This window comes from Nipponia nippon, unplaced genomic scaffold (assembly GCF_047370975.1).
Source record: "Nipponia nippon isolate SJK-2023a ecotype South Korea unplaced genomic scaffold, ASM4737097v1 scaffold_5, whole genome shotgun sequence".
Lineage (NCBI taxonomy): Eukaryota > Metazoa > Chordata > Aves > Pelecaniformes > Threskiornithidae > Nipponia > Nipponia nippon.
This window is the reverse complement of record NW_028262369.1, coordinates 58,262,028-58,282,656: the sequence shown is the minus strand read 5'-3', so window position 1 is coordinate 58,282,656 and position 20,629 is coordinate 58,262,028.

Sequence of the window (20,629 nt, the reverse complement as noted above, 5' to 3'; positions counted from 1 at the left end):
CAAGCATGGGCACCCAAATCCAACTTCAGCTTTATTAATTATTAATGGCTTGTCAGAAGAGCACAACATGTGCTGCTCCGCTCTCCCAGGACATGACCAGGACCAGGAGGAGATGGTCAGACCTACCCAAGCCACAGGTCAGATGTGTGCAGCCATAGCAGTGCCACCATAGCTGCCATGTGCCTTCCTTAATACTACAAAGGGTCAGGACTGCTGGACCCTATGCTCCAATACCACACATTTAAGGACCTGTCACGTTAGATCAAAGCATTTGATATCTCTCTCTGAAAAGTGCACTAGCAACTACTAGTGAAAATAAATGCTCACGAGCGCCCATTGGTACCTCTTCCATGAATTCTAGGGGTTAGCCAAGGCTCCTGTGGGTGAATGGCCTTGGAGAGGTAAATTTGGAGCCCAGAGATATGATACAGCATTTTTTTTCAGGCAGAGAAAGTAGTAACTGTAACAGCTGATCAGACCAGTTAGAAAACAACCATGCCAGGGGACTCAGATGAGTGGTTTCAGTTCCTGAGGGGAGAACTAAGACTATCAAATGCTCCAAAAAGTCCTGACAATTTGAGAGCTGTAAACTCTCTGGATAACAGATTTTTAACAGAAAACACATTTGAATTGATGAATAGAGAGACACGCGTTTCAATTAGCTGCTGAAAAGGCTTTTCATCTTGTATGAGTTCATCTTACATGAGCTACAGCCCATAGCCAGCAATGTGGGTCAGTTAGGAAGAAGCCAAAGTAAAGGTAAAACCCAGACCCTAAAACTGCAGCTGTGTTGTCATGCACAGGACATAACATAGATATATTTACTTTTCTTTTTCATACATAAGAGTTTTTTTCAATAGCGTTTATGACACCTTTCACCCTAATTCCCAAGGTGATTGAATTTGTCCTTCCTAATCCCACCCCTGCATGAAACCCCAAAGCCCTGTGAGAGACAAAGAGATGTGCCTGAGGACAGGGACAGACTCTCTTGTGCAAAAGAGAATAAAATCAAAAAGTCCCTTAATGCAGCAGGCTCAGCTGCAGGTGATAGCTCCTGACAACAGGGTTGCTCTTCCATGGCAGCACGCATGCACACGCGGAACCTGGCTAAATATTGGTGCTGGACTGTTTGGTCTCTGCGTACATGAAAGGCTACAGAGAAGCACCCAGCCCATGCTATTTTGTGCAGGGGTCTGGCTAACAACAAAGCAAAATATTCACTGGAAAGAAGCCAAGCACTGAGGCGGTAATGTAAAGCGTACTGATACTTTTTTTATTTTTATTTTTTTACTCAATCCCAGCTCAGCTTAGCACTGCCAAAACACCCCATTTTCAAAAGGGGGAAAAAAGTCTTCAGCTGCCACTCACATTTTCAGCTAGAGCCCTTGATACAGACCAAATGAAAAAATAATTTGAAAAAAACCAATGAACAAATACAAACCCCACGTCCCACCCCTTGGAATCTCTTTTCTCCCTGGTCTCCCGCAAGGCCACCCCGTTTTCACGCAACGGGGCAACACTGACAGCAAGGAGGGACTGGGGAAGGGGGGAGCGCTGACTATTTTTCCCAGGGACGCTTGTAAACTTGGGAGTCCTTGCTTGGCTGGGACCACCCAGGCACCGTTTCTAGGACAGCGAATTCAGCCCCTCTCAAAGGGTGACAGCAAAGAGAGGTCTATGTTGTTTAGCATCGTCTCAGCACTGAGACCTCAGCTAGGGGAGCTTGCATGCCACCCAAACCTGGGAGAGGAGGGAGCCTGTGAGCCTTCTGGGGCACCCAAATGCAATCAGCTGTATGATCAGGATAATGATAACTGTTCTATTTACTGCTGTTATGAAGCATAGTGACAAAGTGGCCTATATCAGGGTTAAACATAAAGATAAAAATTGTACCCAGAAATCACAAGTGATGTGAAAGTGCTGTTGCCTGAGATTTTTCCTGAAACTAATCTCACATGTCACCTGGCCAGGCTTGAGGAGCAAAGCATTGTAGGTGGTTGTCCCCCGTACAGCACAACTCTAGTTCTGGCATGGGCATGGCCTCCATCTGTTCTGCCTCGCTTTGCTCACAGCGTTGGCCAGAAATGTCCTCAGATACTTTGCATAAGGGCTCTGTTCATTGCTGGATTCAACCACACATGGATCCCAGAAAACACAGATGACTTCTGGATGCTTTGGACTTTGGAGATCCCTTTCAAAGTACCCACTGAGAGGAGAGGTTACAATTACAGATATCAAGAAGCAATGCCCACCACCAGTGCGCAATGCTTCACCAGTGTTTCCCTGGAACTCTGTGTTGAGCCCCACCTGGCTGGCCAACATGCGCAGTGGTTTGGGAGGAGCAGACCCTTCCCTTGGGGCCCTCCTCCATCTTCTTCAGGCAGACAAAACTCCTTCCAGCAGCTGCTTCAGCAGCAGATGGACTGCTGGAAGCCACGAAAGGCAAAAGGAGAGGTCAAGCCCAGCAGAAAGTCCTCTTCCACAACCCATCCCTTCATCACTCAAGCATGCTCTCTTCACAATGCATTAAAAATCATGAGTTTATGTCTCATCTTTAACTCTTTCTTCCACTTCTAGCACCAAATCAGTAGCCCTAAGTTGGTCACCTAAACCCCAATAAGAAGCAAACTAGCATTTCACCCATGTTTTAATGGAATAATTCAAGCTGATGTAGGTTTTTCAGCTGTATCTTGATGCTTTTTGTGGGTTTGATGCCATTCCACTCGCCTTTGTAGTCTCAGAATTTGTTTTGAGCATGGTAAAGTGCACTCAGCCCTTTTATGATTTCCTGTCTTGTTTCAGAGCCCTGCACTGAAAGACTTTAGTTGCCTCCTAAATCTTTTTCCAGAACTCTCCTGTCACTTTAAATATTGGCCAGCATTTTGTTAGCTTCAAGACTTTGAAATAATATCAAAGTAAACCTCAAAGGAAAATAACACAGTAAAAAGTAAGGTTGGAGCTTAATTCGTATTTAAATGAAGATCTTTCACTTCAGCTTGGGTTACTGTGTAAAATGACTGGGAGCAAATGGAGCTTTTAAAGGCCTTGTTCCCCTGGGAGTCTATTTTAAAATGATCAGTGAGCCTACCAGGCAGAGGAATGAAATTGCCTTCCCATGAAAAATTCCCTATCATTGGGAAGAAAAAAGTTTGAAGTTCTCCAGAATCAAGATGGACTTTTTCCTCCCTCCCCTCCTGAACTGTGACCCCAGACATTTCCAAATGGTGCTCTCTCCCTCCAGGCAGACAGGAACGTTGTCAAAGCCTTTGCAAAAGGAAACAAGGAGCTAAGGATTGATTTGCAAGTCAAAACATAGCTTTTTCTTTTTTCTGTTTTTTTTTTCCTGGGGTGAACCACACATTTTCTGAAATGTGAACAGGAGATATCCCCCTTCCCCCCTCCCAAAATGCTAGTTTTCAGGAAAGAAAGAAGGAACTAGGGGCTGGTTTCCAACAAACCTCAGCACCTGACAGGGATTTATATGAGGCCGTAAAGGCAGATTTGCAAGCTGACTGCCCAGGACAGGTACGTTTGCAAGAGCAGCCAAGCACACAGCTCTCCTTGGCTTTATCTGGGGATCTCCTTTGAAATTTGCCTTTAAGCTTCATATCCTGCTGCAGTGCAGAGCAGAAGTGGTGATGGATTTAGCCTTCCACATACCCTCTGCCTTTATTTCTTATTTCCTATGCAAGCCCCAGGAACAGTGGGCGGGAGGGACAGTTTTTGCTAACGCCAGCAACTCCAGATCTGCCAAAACCCGAAACAAAGGCTGTGAGAAAAATATTTCTGTAGGAAGTATTTGCTGAAACATGATTCATTTCTTTAAGATAAGTCATATTTCCTCCAGCCAACACTTACAAAAGGGTTAGCCTCCCTTATCCGTACTCCAGACTGGATGATGGATACAGCCAGAGCATGTGCTTCCAGTTGAGCTTTTGCAATGCTGGCGTGCTCACGCCGTGCTCGACGGCATGGCACACCAGCGTAAATTTGCTCTCATGCAAAGGTAGTTTGAGGCCGGAGACTTGCATGGTTTGCTCTCGGTTTTTCTTTACTGTCAGTGTCATGTGTCCCCCCCCTTCACCAAGTCACACTGCTGAAGGGGACTCTCCCCCCCCAGCTTCATGCCACCACTTCAAGCAGCATTGTTTTCAACTCGGATCTGACATCCCTGCCTTGGTCACTGTGGCTTTTTCACCAGCTACTAGAAACAATGGGCTCCGTGGGTCATTTGCAGTTCATCACGTCTTTGAGTTGTCCGGGTAGTTATTTGAAAAAAACATTCCTGCTTTGCACATGGCCACAAGATACATAATGAAATTTCCTAACATCCCTTATTTCAGAAACCTCTTTCAAGAGCGGCCTGCCAGACTGCAGCTTGCTTTCCCAAATTAGTGATCTGGTGGAAACTCAGCAGGAACTGGGCGAGGGACCAGCTGGCATGGTCCCGGCGATGCGCAAGACAGCGGCTCGCAGAGCGCTGTGGGAGGTGGGGACTCGCATCACAATACCCCGGCCCGTCTGGGTCTGATGCCAGGGCTTGGCTCTGGCACCTGCACTGCCAATTTTTGACCCTGACCCTTCTCCTTCCGACAGCCCTTTGGTTCCTCATGCATGGCACAAGGAGCTGGCTGAACATCTTCTTCCTCCTCATCCCTCTGGGTGCTCAGCAGAGGTTGGGGGCTGCGTGGGTGTCTCCATCCAAGTGGCAGGCAGGGCAAGTCCTGGTGGGGTGATGGACCCAAAACGCTGGGCAGGGAGCTCCATGGAAACAGCCCCTCTTGCCACGCTGGTGTGGCTCATGCCAAAGCTGGCAGATCCCATCCATGGGGCCAGCCACACATCTGCCACACCCAGGCATGAGCCTCACACATGGCCAACCTTGGTTGCTCTTTAGCATCCATCCAAGATGTGGCCTCTGACCTCTGTATTTGCTCTGCTTTTTCTTCATCATTTTCCCCTGGACACCTCTATCCTGCTCCACTGGTCTCCACCAGACCATATTTCATCAGAGCTTCCTCTATGCAACAGTGATAATCACAGCCAGTGCCTGTTCGGCCCCATGGTCACCACCCTGCCCCACCAATGCCACCTTACCTCCGACAGACACATGGCATCAGGCTGCAGTACCTGGTGGGCACTGATGTTCCTGGGGAGCATGAGGACATCTGACCTCAGACAGCTCCTTGCAGTTCGGTGGGAGTGATGTGAGCCAAGGAGTTCTGGTCTCTTGGTGGCCTCATGGCACCCCAAGCACCCCAGGCAGGATGCCAGGAGAGACACTGCTGGGAGAGGGGACAGACGAGCACAGGAATGCCGTTTGCAGCTCCGCTCCAGAGAAGGGTGGATGTGGTTGTGCCTGCATTCAATTTTTAACATCTTGGCCATGAAGGGAATCCAATTTCCTTCCAACTGATTTTCTTTTTTTTTTTTTTTTTGTACTTTTTTTGCCCTGGGATACACAAAATCAGAGGACTTTGCTGGAGAGATGTTTGCATGAGTTATCACCTGGCTTGCTTTCTCCATAGGCAGGTCTCCCTGTGACCCCTTGCTCAGCAGCAATAGCGCTGCATCATTGCCATCAGCTACATCCAGGCATTGTGCCCCGTGCCACCACCATGCATCTCTGGGCACATTGAAACAGCTGAGGATGCCTGGTGGTCCATGGCCCACTCATGCCGGGGTTCAGGTGTGTGCTTCAGTCACCAGTTGCCACCACAGAGCATCCTTGTCTCATCAGGGTGGAAGAACAAGCTGAGCTACTGAGGGAAATTGCACTGCCTAAAAGCCAGCAGAGAAATAAATATCCATCAAATCTTGAGCACCAACCTTCTCACATTATGGCAGCAGGCTGAGGTGGGGCGAGATTTGTCCCTTGTGGAGAAACAACACTGAGCACAGCCACAAAAAAGGAACCGTGAGCATGAAGAAAGAGAGAGGTGCAGCGGATGAAAAGGATTAGCATGCAGTACAGAAAGGAAGGCAAGTGAAGACCTGCCTGCTCTTACGGACGATACGTGAATACCTCAGTGTGGAGAGGGATGGCTCATTCAGGTTTCAACTCAGACCCATTTTCCATATATCGAGTGTTGCTCTCAGGTTATAGTTTAATTCATGCTAAACTCTGCTTCTCTGCACTTGGACTTCAGTGTTGCCTTTGCAAGCCCATACTTGTTAATGCTGCATTAAAGTAGAATTAAATCAACAATGCCAAAATTTTTGTTGCAAATGCTGCAAGAGCAATGCATTGCCACTAAAGGAGTGAGAATATATTTTGTTATTAAAAATTGCTCTTTCCTGCTAGTCCTTTGCAAGAAATTCCTCAAAATGTCCATCAAATCTGCAGAGCTCTCACTCCGTGCACCTCCACAACCATCTGGGATGAGTGGGACCAAAGCCCTCAGTGGATGTGTCCCTGCCCTACCCTCCAGCTCCTGTCCTGTGCAGCGTGGTGCACAGGGTCTCCTCTGTCTACATCCCATCCCTCCCCACGATGGATGACATTAGGGTATTAGGCAAGAGCGAGCACAACACATAAAGGTAAAAGATCTCTGAAAGGAGGCTGCAGCACACACATCCCCAGCCCTGTTAGGGGCAGCCGCTTGAGGCAGGATGGGGGGAGTCCGGCCCCAGGACCACAGCACAACATGGACTCGGAACTGCTACCTCTGGTATAGCTCTGATGGACTGTAATCAGATCTTACCCTACTGAACCTCATGCTATGACATGTTTATATGACCAGACCCTTTCCCCTTCATTAGTATTGGGGTCAGGAGAAGCCAAAGGTCAGGCTCGAAGCTGATGATTTCACTTCTAAACAAACCCATTGCCTCCCTCTACCTTCCTCCTCAAAGAACTTGGCTCATAAATTTTTGTTTAGTACCATCAAGCTGACTTTTTCACCTCCCCACATTCTCTTTAACAAGAGGGATATTTCATTCCCCAAAACCAGAGGGCAGTTCCTTATTACCCGAAGTCCAAAGCTATTTGGGAAGCTTTGGCCAGTATCCTGCCCCATGCTTCAATTTACAAAGTGCCAGTCAGGACTGCTAGAAAAATAAAGGTGGCAGAGATGTGAAACCTCACGGCTATCTCTCACCAGATCGGCAGTCCCGCTGCCCAGTTTTAATGGCTCTGCCACCCGTGTTCCCACAGCATCAGCACCCTGTTTGACACACTGGGGGCTGGAAAGTGCAAAACCAAACCCCACTATCAGAAATGCAAATGCTTGCTTTGCTTTGAAGAGAAAATAAGGAAAAAAGCAGAAAATGCAGCTGGCTTTCAGGTTTGCTGCTTGCACTCATTCATATCCTAGAGTTCAGCTAAAGCTCATTATCAAAGAGCAAACCAAACTGCACAAGCCAAAGTACAAAGCATCTGTGTTTCTCCTTGGGAAACCGCATGTCCCGGAGAGGAACGGTGCTTGCTGCAAAGCCCCTCTGCCCTCCACTGCTGTGGACAGCTCTGTCTCCCAAAAGGTTCAGCCTTACTATTGCTTTACAAATCCTGCACTCTTTTATTGCACTTTTTCAGTGGTGGTTCTTGGTGCTCGCTCATCTGACAGCACCATCCTGTTTCGAGGGAAGTTTCAGAGCTCAGCTGGCATGGGAAAAGAAATTGGCTCCTGTCATGCAAGGAAGAGGTGATTTAGACAGCCAGTTTCAAAAGAGGTTAAGGCATTTGGGTGCTCAAATCCTGCTGAAAGCAAGGAGCTGCTTTTCACAGCTGCTTGTGAAAAGCCCACTGGGACGACCTGACCCTTCCGGGAGCTGAATGCACTTTCTGCCCCAGTGCTGCAGGTTCACATCCCATAGCAGGGTCACGGCTAAAAACACGTTTGGTGGTTTCAGCTGGAACTCAATTCCCATCGACCACACTGAAAGAGGACAGTTCAAAACCAGCAGGTGATTTCTGAGCCATGGGGTTTGACTCCTCCAAAGTCTTACAACAGCTTCAGGCTAGGGGTGCACATCTTCCTGCACCAACCTGGCCAGGCACCAAACCGTCGTGGATGACTGCACAGCAGTTGCTGCTATCCCTGCATAGCCCACTGTTTTTCTTTATGCCTTAGTGAGACATAATCAATGTGAACAACTGCCCATCACAACCAATTATGAACTTGCTAACAACAGTACCTATAAATCCCCCCCAGCCAGGAGTAAATGTGTGCATCTCCCACCCCACGCAAATGGTGGGGCTCATACGCAGCTCAGCTTTTTCAGCCCACACAGCCAGAGCTGTTTGTTAAGGAAAATTTCCCCTGACTAGGTCATCCTCACCTCCCCAGCCCAGCTCAGTGCGAAGGACAGTGCCTGTGGGTTGGTGCCATCGTGTGGATACAGCTGCAATAAAGAGGAGGAGGAGGAGAGGCGGGAGGAAGAACGCTGGGAAAAGGACAAATTTGGCGTTGTCCAAGTCAGGGTCTAAGCCTAGTTCGCTCCTAGTGATACTGATGGGCTTAAGTGGGACCATGCTGCTTCCTCCAGCAGGTTGAATAAATATAATAACAGCAAAAGCACACGCCACCTGCACGTTATCTACCCTACGACATCTCTTGGTGCTGACAGCAAATCTTCAGAAGGAGTTTTCCCAGATGATGCCCTAATGAAAGCAGCAGCAGTTGAGAACAGTCTCTGCTGTGCTCAGAAGGCTCGGAAGCTGAAACAGAGCTGTGAATGATACTCACTCTACCTTACTCAGGCTTTCACACTTGGAAACGGGGCTGGGACACACTCATGCATGTATCATCCCCTCCAGGATCTCCAGGACTCTCTGGTCTACCAACACAAACATGCTCTTGAACCTGAAGGAAAATCAGGCTGTGGATTTTGGCTAACGGCAGAGAGTGGGTTCTTTGCTCTTGGCTTGCATCCTGTCCTGGAAGTCACACAGTCCCCAACCTCCAACTTTCTTGCAAAACTGAAAAACAATCCCAGCCCAGGATAAAAATAAAGGGTCCATGGGGCCCTGTCACTCTGGGGTCAACTGACACAGTGGACGTGCAATCAAGTTCCTTCATGTAATCTTTCCACCGCCTTTTACAAGCTGAATCTGAAATGGAGCCAAATGACGAGCAGGGGGGATACCGAATCATGAGGCTGGGGTTTCCTTTGTACAGTCAAAATCCCAAGCCAAGTCCTGCTGGCTAGGATGTTACTGTTATCTTGCAGAATAGAGCACTGAACTCCAATGGGTTCCTTCCAAAACCCCATCACTGTGATGGAGAGCAACCTGCCCCGACTCAACACTTCACTCCTTCCGGGAGAAGGGCCCGGGACAAGCGTGGTTCCCACAAGAAGGGGAGGAAGTCTGTGAAGACCCTGTCCAGGCACTGCTCAGCCTCCCTCGCTTTAGAGGAGGCAGTCATGTCTCTGTACCGACCTCTGCACCTCCCACACACACACTATGCCTGTCCACCCTTGTCATGTTTTTGGCTCCCCCCGAGTTCACACTGCCAAGGTCTTTGCAGAGTGCTTATAGCATTGGAGTGGAGTGACTTTCCACTTGCAGGCATGCTGTCTCTGCCAGGATGGCTCTGGAGGAGCTCTGGATCTTGGCTCTGGAAGAGCTGTCCGTTGGGGATCTCCTTGGACAAGGTGCGAGGGGCAATCAGGTGGCCAGCGCTCAACCCTGAGCGCCTGGACAACCCATGCTTGCACTGTGCTGGTTGTCATGGGTTGGACCACGAGCCTGTAGGTGCAGGTGGGATCTCATTCAGCAATCCATCAGGGCGCATCCATTCTTAGCTAGCTGGCGCCCCGTTCCAGCCAGGTTTTGCAGCATGTGGATGACTGCATCCAAGATTCATTAATGACCCAACCCCACGTTGCTGTTTCAGATTAAATTGTTCCCAATGCTATGCATTGTTATTTGGGAAATGTATGAATTTTTCCCATATGTCTTTGACCTATAAAATGAACATCCCTCAAAACTGAAAGGTTATTGCCAACTACGATGTGTTTTCATTTCTCGTCTTTAAGCACATTTCATGGTTTGCCAAAACTTTTTAGGAGCTTGAAACTGAAGGCCTTGACTCAGGAAAGCGCTTCAAACACATGCCAAATAGGACTTATGCGCACACTTGCATCTAAGCACATGCTACAGGCCTGTGCTGGACTGAGATGTTTTCCCAAATTGGTGCCAAAAACCATCTTCCTCTTCATTAACTCCTAGACTCTCAGATTCTGTCCTCGGCTTTGTTGACAATCATCTACAGGTGAAATTTGGCTTGCAGATGTGCTGCTCCTAGATTTCAGAGAGCAGCTAATTATTTGGGGATTGCTGTCTGAGGCTTTGGGAAGCCATAAAAAGCCAGAGTAAGTAGAGGTGGGTGATAATTTTTTTAAATGGATATTTTTTAAAATACAACAATTTGCAGAAATTTCATGGAGTGGTTGGTTTTAACAACAAAATCTGGCAAAAAATCAGGATGGCGTATTTCAGGAGCTTCTAAATTAAAACTCTGAAAGGACTTTGATTTGAAAATTCTTTTGTTTTTTTTTTAATTTTACAATATAAAATAGTCAAGTGTCCAAGTAAAATATTTCATTTCAGGCTGACTGAAATATCTCATTTGACAAAGAATATATGTGGGGGTTTATTTCATTTTTCGGTTCATCCCAAATCAGTATTTTGACTTTTTGAAATGTCTTTAATAGAAAAGTCAATGCTCATACACCTATATATATTGTGAGAACTGAAAACAGAGCTGGGTAAATGAAGAGGGAATGCAAATGTCCAACTCTAAAGTTTGTCTTTAAAAACTTGCCAGTCATCCAGGAGGAATTCAAGCTATGGCAGATACCGTGGATATCAAAAGACAAGGGAATCTGTACTCTGCTTCCAGGAAAGAAACATTTCATTGTTACAAGCAAAAATACTAGATGGAGACCTTCCCCCGCTCCCTCTCCCGAGCTTTCAGCATTCCTACCTGCACTCCTAAATCCCCAAATCAAGCTTCTTCTGCAGCATGCCTTTTATCTCAGCAGCACAAATCTCTGCATGAAAGAAAACCTATATTCTGTTTCAACACATTTCTAACACAGTTACGCCATTAAAGCACAGAGCATGGTTCTCACAGGAGATGTCTGAGATGGGGAGCGGCTGACTGTAGCTTCCCTCTTGTGAGCAGCCCTTGCCTTTTTGAGGCAAGGTCTCCAGTCCAAGACGTCGGACAACCATAGCAAGGCTTTGCCTGCCCTTTCCAGCTACAGAGAGCAGGCAGACAAGTGTGTTTAGTTAATGACCATGCACAACTTGCCCCACACAGGACCTTAGGAAAGGCTACCATGATATAGGACCTCATAGTTTGAAGCACACTGAAATCCCCCCCACGAGAGCATGGTGCAGTGCACAAACCAAGCAGAGTGGTGATGGCAGCTCAGGCAAAGCTGCCTGTGGTGGCTGCTCTCCTGCTCAGGTTAACCAGCCTGTGCGGAATGGGGAGCATGCACCCATGGAAGCATGCACCCACTGCTTTCCTCTGCTGGGACCCTTCACCTCCTGCCCTTCCCCAGTCCCAGCCTTCTGCGCTCTGGGCTTGTTTTTATCCTCTAACCCACCCAACTAAGCCAAAATTCCCATTGCAGAGCTCCCTGGGTTTGCCAAATTATCCCTCTGGTATTTGTTGACACAGGGGACTGGTGACGGCAGGTAGCACAAGAACCACTCTGTGGTGTCTGCAGCTCTGACTCCATCTCCCCAGACAAGCATTTCCCTCAAATGCAAATCATGGAGTAAAGATGATGCTGGGCTTTGTGTGAATTAAACCTAAAGTTTTTTAGCAAGATAGGGGTCAAGCAAATTCATTTTGCTTGACTGTCAGATCTGGTTCCTCCGCTCCTGAGACCAGTCTGAGCACGCAGCTTCAAGACTGCTCTAAAAGACATCAGCACCATGGCCACTGAGCATCTGTCCTGGTTTCCCACCTCTGAGCCCAGTCTGAGCAGGCTGGAGAGGGGGCTTCTTCACCAATGTGCATCCTCAGGCAGTGCTCTGGAGATGGTCTTCACCATGCATAGAGCTTACATCAGCAAAGCAACTGGAGCTCTTCCACCCATATGGCTACTATAAAACAAGATGGTCAACAGAGAGGGGAAAAAAGCCCAAATCACATTTTTTGGTTCTTAAAAAGTTTGGTCACTCCTGAAATCAATTAAAAATGAAGAAGCTTTAACAGGGAGTTGAAAGAAGTGGTAGGGTGGGTCACTTGTTTTTATTCCTATTGTCAAATGGTAAAATTGTTCTCTTATTTAAGATGTCAAAAGCCTGTGAAGCAAACAAACAAAGCCCAAAGCGCCAACTTCCCAACACTCAACCACAGTGACACAGTTATGGATGCAAGGAAACAGGCTGCAAAACTTGCACAAAAAAATAAACCTCCTTGAGAAGGGCTCTGCCAAAGTTAAGGGGAAAAGAGGTTACAAGCATTTGTGGGAAACAGTGCTAAAAGGGAAGGATAAAAGAGACACACACACCAAAAAAAAAAAAAGAAGACGAAAGAGCAGAGGGAGAGAGGACTGGGGCTAGGGCTGTGCCAGTCAGGAGGGATTTGGCCGGATGATGGTTTTACTGCATTTAAATGTGTAAAATATACTTTGATTAATTCTAGTAGACTACACCAAAGTCATACTTGCAACTCCCAGCGCGCTAATTACAGAGAAGAGGCGGACAGTGACTCATGTTGGAAACTGCCCAACTTCCAAAGGGAAAAAAAAGAAAGAAAAAAAAAAGGAATCTCAGTGCTCAGGCAACCACAACGGTCCCCAGACCCATACTGGGAGAAAGGTCGGGGCAGGCATGGCTGTGGGGAAGGAGTGCCGGCTGGGCTGTTCCCAAGGAGGGCTGGCAGGGGAGCGCCCTGCCAGGAGGACAGGGGACACAGAAGTGGGGGTACCCAGCTGTTTGGTGCCTCTCCAGGGCTGGGTTTGCCCCAGCATCTCCCCGGCTCTGCAGGCAGGGCAGCTGTTTTCTGTCAGTGCTAACCCCATCACTTGGAGGAAGGGATGCTGCCATCCCAGCAGAGATGCCCTTGGGAAGATGTCAGTGAGCTCTGCCTCAGGCCCTGGGTAGGACATTTCTCCTTCCTGATACCCAAAAAACCTTCTGCCAGGTGGTGAAACACAAGAGGGCAGGAGTTGGAAGATTGCTACACGCCCTGCCTCTTCCACCACTCTGTCACCAAACCAGAGTGCTGCTTGGCGTTCAAAGCCAACCCCACTTGAAGTGCTGGAGCCACGGGCTTGCAGAGACACAGATGGAGCCCACCAGCTCTGGGTTGCATGAAGGCCAGGTCTGATGGGGTCACAGAGGGAAAAACAAAGTCACAGACCCCGTGTTAAGCCTCAGGTGTCCCGCTTGGCTCCTGCATGGTGAGCACCTCCCTTCTGCCTGTTCATGAAATATTTAGCAAAAAGGAGATGCGCACGCACATACACACACACACACACACACTCGGAGATGTTTGCTCAGCAATGATTACCACCAGCTCCGAAACATCTCTCGGGGTGACAGAGGAGAAACTAAGGGGGGGGGGGGGGGGGGTCCTTGCCTGATATTTATTATCCCATCTCAGCTCTGTTCTCATCTACTCATTTTTAGCTCTCTGAGAAGCTGACAGCATCAGAAACTGAAGCCAGAGCATCAGATTAACAACATCTCTCTTCTCCAGGCTTTTGGCCACATGTTTGAATTGGTTCAGCCCATGAATAAAACTGAAACCCCATAATCTTACAGGCTCAAGACAGAGGTAGGGGGATGGGGACAACAGATTTAATGCCTTGTAGCCAATTGCAGTTTCATTTCTTTAGTTTCTTAGATAATTTCTTAGTTCTTTAGATAATAACTTTTAAAAAATTTATTTTTATATATTTTAATATAAAATTTATCTTATAAAAATTTTATAAAATTTATTTTTATATATTTTTTAAAGAAAGCAAGAAATTAAGCTGGAGGGTGTGACCCTCCCCCCCCATCTCCACCGCCCTGGTTCGTGGCTTAGACTGCAGCTTGGCAATGACAGGGATGTGTCGCATGAGCGCGCATCTCTCTAGACCTGAGCAGGAACCCATCTTGTGGCCTTCAGATGGCATTAATGATGAAACGAGGCATTAACAAACCTTTACTCTGCAACACCGTGCTCCTCTCTGCCTCCCTGACTCCACCACAGACCCAACAGGCTCCATAACCACTATAGCAGGGGTGGAAGGTAACTAGTTGAGGACATGATTTTCTCCTCTTGTGTCCTCCTGGGAAACATAGACAACAGTGAGTTCGGGAGCTCTGCAGTTCTAGGCAGGGTATGGACGTCCACCATACTCCAAGTTCACAGCATCCACATGAGAGGATTTTCTGCACCATCCATGGCACCAGCATTCTGCTGAAGTAACTTTCAAAATGGAGGACCCACATGGGATGTCAAGCTTGTTCTCCAGAGGGCTGTTGCAATGGTGGTTGGGAAACAAAACTCCTTGGGGTTTTCCCTTTGGGGAGGGAAAATTAACCAAACTGCAGGTTGGAGAACTGCAGAAACAGCTATGAAATGCAAAAATGGGACAGCACAAACAGCATGAGGAGTTAAAGGCATCCTAATTCAAAAATATATGTGATTGCCCATGCCTCGGCCCCTTTCCAGAGAGGTTGCAACACCCTGCAAGCGGGTGATCCTGCACTGTGAGCCTGCGGCAGAAGTCTTGTGGAGATAAAAATTCAGCTGCTCTGCAAGACTCATGTTTCCTGGGTGCCATGGAAGTGGAGCGACCACTGAACAGGAGGAAGTGCTCCTTTGGGCAAGCGCAACCCTCCACAGCCCCAGGAGAGAATGAAACCTTGGGTCTCCTCCACCCATCCTCCTCCTAAGTGAAGAATATACGGACAATTTTGCCTGGTGACCTGTGAGATCTTCTAAGGGTGAAATAAACAATTTTCCTGTTGGAAAAATAGAGTTGTAAGAAAACAAGTTTGGTGACATCAATTTGGCAGCATTTTCCATTGGGAAATGTCATGGGAGTTGTGCTTTTGGACTCTCCACATCTTCCTTGCTTTCTGATTCATGCCATGGGACAGCACCTCCTGTCCCCAGCACACTGCTGGGCTCCAGCAGTGTCTCTCCTGCTTCACCACCCAGGAGACAGGGGGCACTGAGGAAAAGGAGGCTCCAGCCCACAGGCTGGCCACCTGCCTAAAGGCAGATGCTGGTGCTGACCTGGAGCATGTCAGCATGGCTTGATCACCATAACCCATATCGTCTCTGAAGTTCCTTATTGTAAATAAGCAGAAAGCAGATCACTTGCAAACTCCCATAAAGCTGTCCATAGATGGGGTAGGGGGTTCTCTCTGTGACCAAATCACCCACAAAACCCTTCACGACCCCTTGCAAATGTCCAACTGAGCCTTCCTAATTGCTACAGAAGGGAAAGGGTTACTCAGGAGCTACAGAAGGCCATCTCTACCTTTCTGGGTCCCTTAGCTCACCCTTGCCTAGTGACATCCAATGGCATCCACAGGGCACAGGCATTGTGGGCTAGAGGTCACCTCCACAACCCCATGCCCTCCTGGTCCCTCTGTTGTCTTGCTGTGGGGTCTCAGTAAGGCCAAGGGCCACTCCTGTCCTGCACGTAGTGTTCAGATGTTCTCCTAGATCACGAGCGTGGTGGAGCTTGGACAAAAAACTATTGACGCCTCGCAGGGCATGGTGACACCTGCGTTGATGTTCTCATCTCAGTGGGGAGCTGCTGCCTGCAGGCAGTCAGCCACAGGGGAAAAACCTCCAGGCTTTCGGAGATGCCACTTGCTCTGCCTTCCCTCTCCAGTTTTCCCTCCTTGCTATCGCAGCTGCAGGACAGAGTGCTGATGAGACAGGATTAGGTGCAACCCCAGTTAGTCATTTCCCAGTAATTAGTTTGGGTTACCAGAGAAAGTACACAAGTACACCAATGTTTTCTCAGGTCGCTGTTGAGACTCCCAACCACAAATATGCCAGGGAAAACGGGTGATGTTGGTACATGGGGTACTGAGCCACATGAACGTGGCACAGTCCTCTGCTCTGGGCTGGAAGACAGTGTCCTGCTGCCTATAGCGTGTCTCTAGCACCCAAAACACCTTGTTGCATTAGGGAACATAGGAGCCCATGCCTTCAGTGCCTGACCCAATCCCTACTAATAGTCCCATCGCATATTGGGATGTTTTGTCTATGCGTTGCCCATGATAATACTGCCTGCAGTGATACACGCAGGCACACACATGCTGCATTGTATCAATCATCATAGAGCTGACAAAAGATCAAAACCCTCTCAAGCTGCTGACGTTTCGCTATTTATCATGTAAAGTTCCTTGAGTCTCTGCAGCCTGAGCCCTACAAGCAATATCATATATCAATATAAACAGTATCATCCTATAAGCAATATCATCCTCTAACCACTGCAATATAGTATAGCTCAGTTTAAATTCATACCATGATGTTCCCGGGGTTGGGCTGGTCTGAATGTCCATTTGCCTGGGGAGAACACTGGGCTCTGGGTAGGAATGAGAGTAAGACAAGCAGATGCTCTGGAAACACAGCAAAGCACAAAATTTTTGACATGGAAAGAACAGAAAGCGTGATTTGCAAGAAGTACCTCATGGCACATTTCAGGTGGCATCCTTCAGCTCCACCGCAGGGATTTGAGTCACACATCTGCCCATGCCTCTGAACATGGGATTTGTGTCAAAGCCATTTGTCACATAGCTAATGGGGAGAGGTTACTTCACCACAACCTAAGCCTGACATGACAGGTTTCCCTCTGAGGTGCTGTTTTGCTCCCGTTGATTCAAGAGGGAACCTGGAGGATGAGTGGAGATGATAGATGAACACACAGCTATATTGGGGTGAAGCCCATCCTGCCATTCATGCACCTCCATGCTAGCTCCCCACCTGCAAATTGCAGAGGACAGAGCTTACGTTCCCATGCGTTTCTCCTCTCTTTTCAATCCCTTGGAGCACAGGTTGCATCTCCCCGCCATCCTGGCCTGAACCCTATGCAACGAGGCTGCGCTCTCAGCTTTCTCCTGTGAGAAATCTTCAGTGGCAGCAAATAAATTCAAACCCAAAGCAAAAGCCCATCATGTAAGAGACTATTGCACCTTGTAGGCCACCCTTGGGTCAGCAGAAATGCCCTGCAGCAGTCTTTGGGTGATGGTGGTAAACAAAGCTGGATGATGAAACTCCAACTGGACTTACCTTGTTCGGTAATTACAGGCTCTGAAAAAATCAGTGCTGCAAATGTATCATGGCTAGCTGGTTAAAACACTTCCGGGACAGATACCTGGGCTGTAACGTACATTTTGATTAGTTCACTGCAGTCAGTCTTGGCTTCACCAGGGTCCTAGGTCTCTGTGGTCCCTCATCAGAGATGACATAAAGCCACGAGGTCTTCCAAGCACTCCTCTCACTGTGGGACTTGGTAAGCAAGGCCTTGCCCTACATATTCACCTAGGCAGAGCTTGCGCACTAGGGTTTCTCCTTTTCCTGTTGGCATCATAAATATAAATGAATAAAAAAAAGTTCAAATGAACCCTAAATAAAAGTCCTGCGTTGACTAGAACAAATTTCCCTGTGGAGAAAGCTGGAAGAAATGCTTGAATATTTTTTTTTTCAGTCTGGAAGTCCTTGAGGTGCTTTTTTTTTTCCTCTCCAGATAATTTAGCATGTGCCTCAGTGTGTCCAAGCCAGCCCAAGTATTCCTCTTGGAGCGCAACACACAAGTCATTGGGAAACACTGGGGACGGTGGAGATATACATTATATGCAGGCAATTTAGTGCCAGTCCTGTGACACAAAGAATATTTCTGGTTTTGCTATTGGGAAGTTACCTTTTACGTTTTACTGCTTTGAGTCCCCAACCCACAATGAAGCAATTGTTAATGCACTATGATATTAAGATACAAAACAAGTTTAATATAGTTCAATTGCAGAAATATGGTGCGCAGGGAGAGCTATCCAATTAATGTGTTGTTTCTGTGCCACTGGGAAATGCGGTGGGGTTCTCCTAGGAGCAGCCTCTTTGCACCACCGACACAGAAGAAGCAAAGACACACTGGCTGGAGGAAGGGGCAATGCAGTGAAACTCCTTTTCAGGGTATTTTTTCAAAAAAAAAGATCTTTTGGTTTAGGATGTCACTTTCCAGAAAGTGCTGTGCTTGTATATCCCTGTCCCTGTTTCTCTGCCGCAGCATGCTCTCCTTGCTAACACAGGCTTTGAGGAACCACTGGTGGCCCCCTGGGAAAAGCAGCTGCAAGAAAAACAAGATTTCATGCTTGGCTTTTGCACACAAGCCCTGCCGTGCTCCCCGGCTTGACAAGTCCCCCCCATGGAGGAAAGTTTTTATCAACAGCTGTGTCAGGAAGCAGGCAGCTCTGCAGCTGAGCAGCCAGTTGCTTGGCTTTATCACTAGCAAATGGGTCAATATTTTGCTCGTGTGTGCCTCCCCCTTGGGTCATTGAAACATAGACCCTTGTAGTGCAATTTGGCAGGCTCTGAAGAGGTCCAGCTTGGTTATGGCAGCTCAAAGCGTTGCCTTCTGGGACTGCAGCATTTATTATCCCAGCCCCGCCCCCCCCCCCCCCCCCCCAAAAAAAAAATTATTCCATATATCTTCTCAAGGTGATCGGCTGGGGCTCTGGTCTAATCAGACAGTTTCCCCCTTTTATCTCTCCCTGATCTGTCCAAGCAGCTCTGGAGTCCATCAGCCCGTGATATCATACCTTGGCACAGCCCCCGCCTGTTTGCTTTTTGCCAGGATGAATCCTGTAAACACTCACAAGAAATCACTGGGGGAAGCACTTTTTTTCCTTCTCCCCTCCTGAGAAACAGCCCATCCTTCACGGCTTGCATGGGATGCCGGGAGGGAGAGGAGGAAATGGAGGCTGAAGGGAAAGCAGGAGGAAGGTCGGGGATGGAGGACTGCCACGGTTTTTCCTGGAACAATGGAGCGGCGAGGACGACCTCGATAACTACGGAAAATAAACAAACCCAGGGATGAAGGAGCCAGCTGGGTTCTCTGCCAGTCACTTTTTTTTTAATCTTTTATTTTTCTCTGTCTGTTCATGCATTTGTTGAAAAGGCTTTTCCTTGATGTGTCAGAAGTATTGCAAAGCATGGGGCAGCCAACACCCAGCTGGGACCGACCCTAACCTGGCAGCCTTGGTCTGGTTACTTAAGCAAATGAGACTTTTGGGATTAGAGAGGCATGTATCTGTCTGATTGTTTCCTTTCCCCTGCCCTCCAGATAACTTCTGAGCCCATTCCTTGTTTGCAAACTAACCTAAATGAGGACAGTGATCTCGGAAATATTAAATTACTCAAAGTTTCTTGAAAATGCTCTGGCAGACGGAAGGGCATTCTTAGGGCATGTGGAGTGGGGGCTGACTGCAGCCTGAGCCCAGCCCAGCAAAAGCCACCTGATGAGCAAGGGAGCCCACCAAGGGCTTGCAGAATGGTCAGCAATGTGGAAGGAGGTAGCCCACAGCCATCTGATCCCAGTCATGCTGATGCTGCCGTGTGATGCCACACCATGCCTGCTACACCACGCATTCCTATTAATGAACAGGGAACTGCAGCCTGATGCCAGTGTAAATTTTAGTGCATATGATCACACTAGGTGCCTGCAGCATTGCTAGGAGTTTCCTTACCTCAAGTCTCCTGTGACTGGAGAGACCCCAGGGATACCTATGGGATAGTTGCTTTGAGCTGCCATCCCTCCCAAGTCTTGCATGCAACCATCTTGCGATGAAGAGAGGAAAAGGAAAAAAACCCAAACCTCTAAGCACCATAAAGATTTTATTATAAACAAACCTCCGAGAACACTTTGGGAGCCAGGATGATTAACATTCCTCAACGAAGAAGTGGGGGGGGGGGGGAGCAGGAGCTAGGGGAGGGGAGATGCAACACCCTCCTGTGGGTCCCACCTTCCCACCTAATCCCACCGTTGCCATCTGGCAGATTTACTGGCCCTAGTAACGTCGCTCCCACTGATATAATGAGGAATTGCAGGCTGTGCTATGTTTCCTCATGAATTTCATTTCCCTGCCAGAAAAGTTCAGGGCTGGGTCAGACTTTTATAGCTATTTATGTACATAAAACATATATATATATAAATACATATATTTTTTTCTTCTTTCCAGGTGATTTCCACCTTTCCCCATCTAAGGACTCATTCATCCTCATCTTCCCTACTCACTAGTTTTTTTAGTGTTTGCCCAGGTTGGGTTAAAGAAAATAATTGAAGCACCAAACCCCACACGCAACTTCAGGGAGGGGATGCTCTGCGGTGCTGCTTTCTGTGGGTGCCGTTGGGGCTGTGGCAGATGCACAGCCCCCACCCCCTGCACCACAGGACCATCGAGCCTGGTGGCAGCCTGCCCTCACCCCACTTCCAGCCGAGGAACCCTAATTCAATCAGCCCAGCCCCGGCTTCGTGGGCTGAAAAGGAGCCCAGGTGGTTTGGACTTCAAACGGTCCTGTCCCTCCTCTCCCACTACAGGCACAGACCACGTTCACAGGGTCACAATCAGAAGGGGATATGCACCGGCCTCCTAAATCACTGGTCTCCAAGCTTCTACCATGCTGATTTATCTCATGCCTACATCCACTAT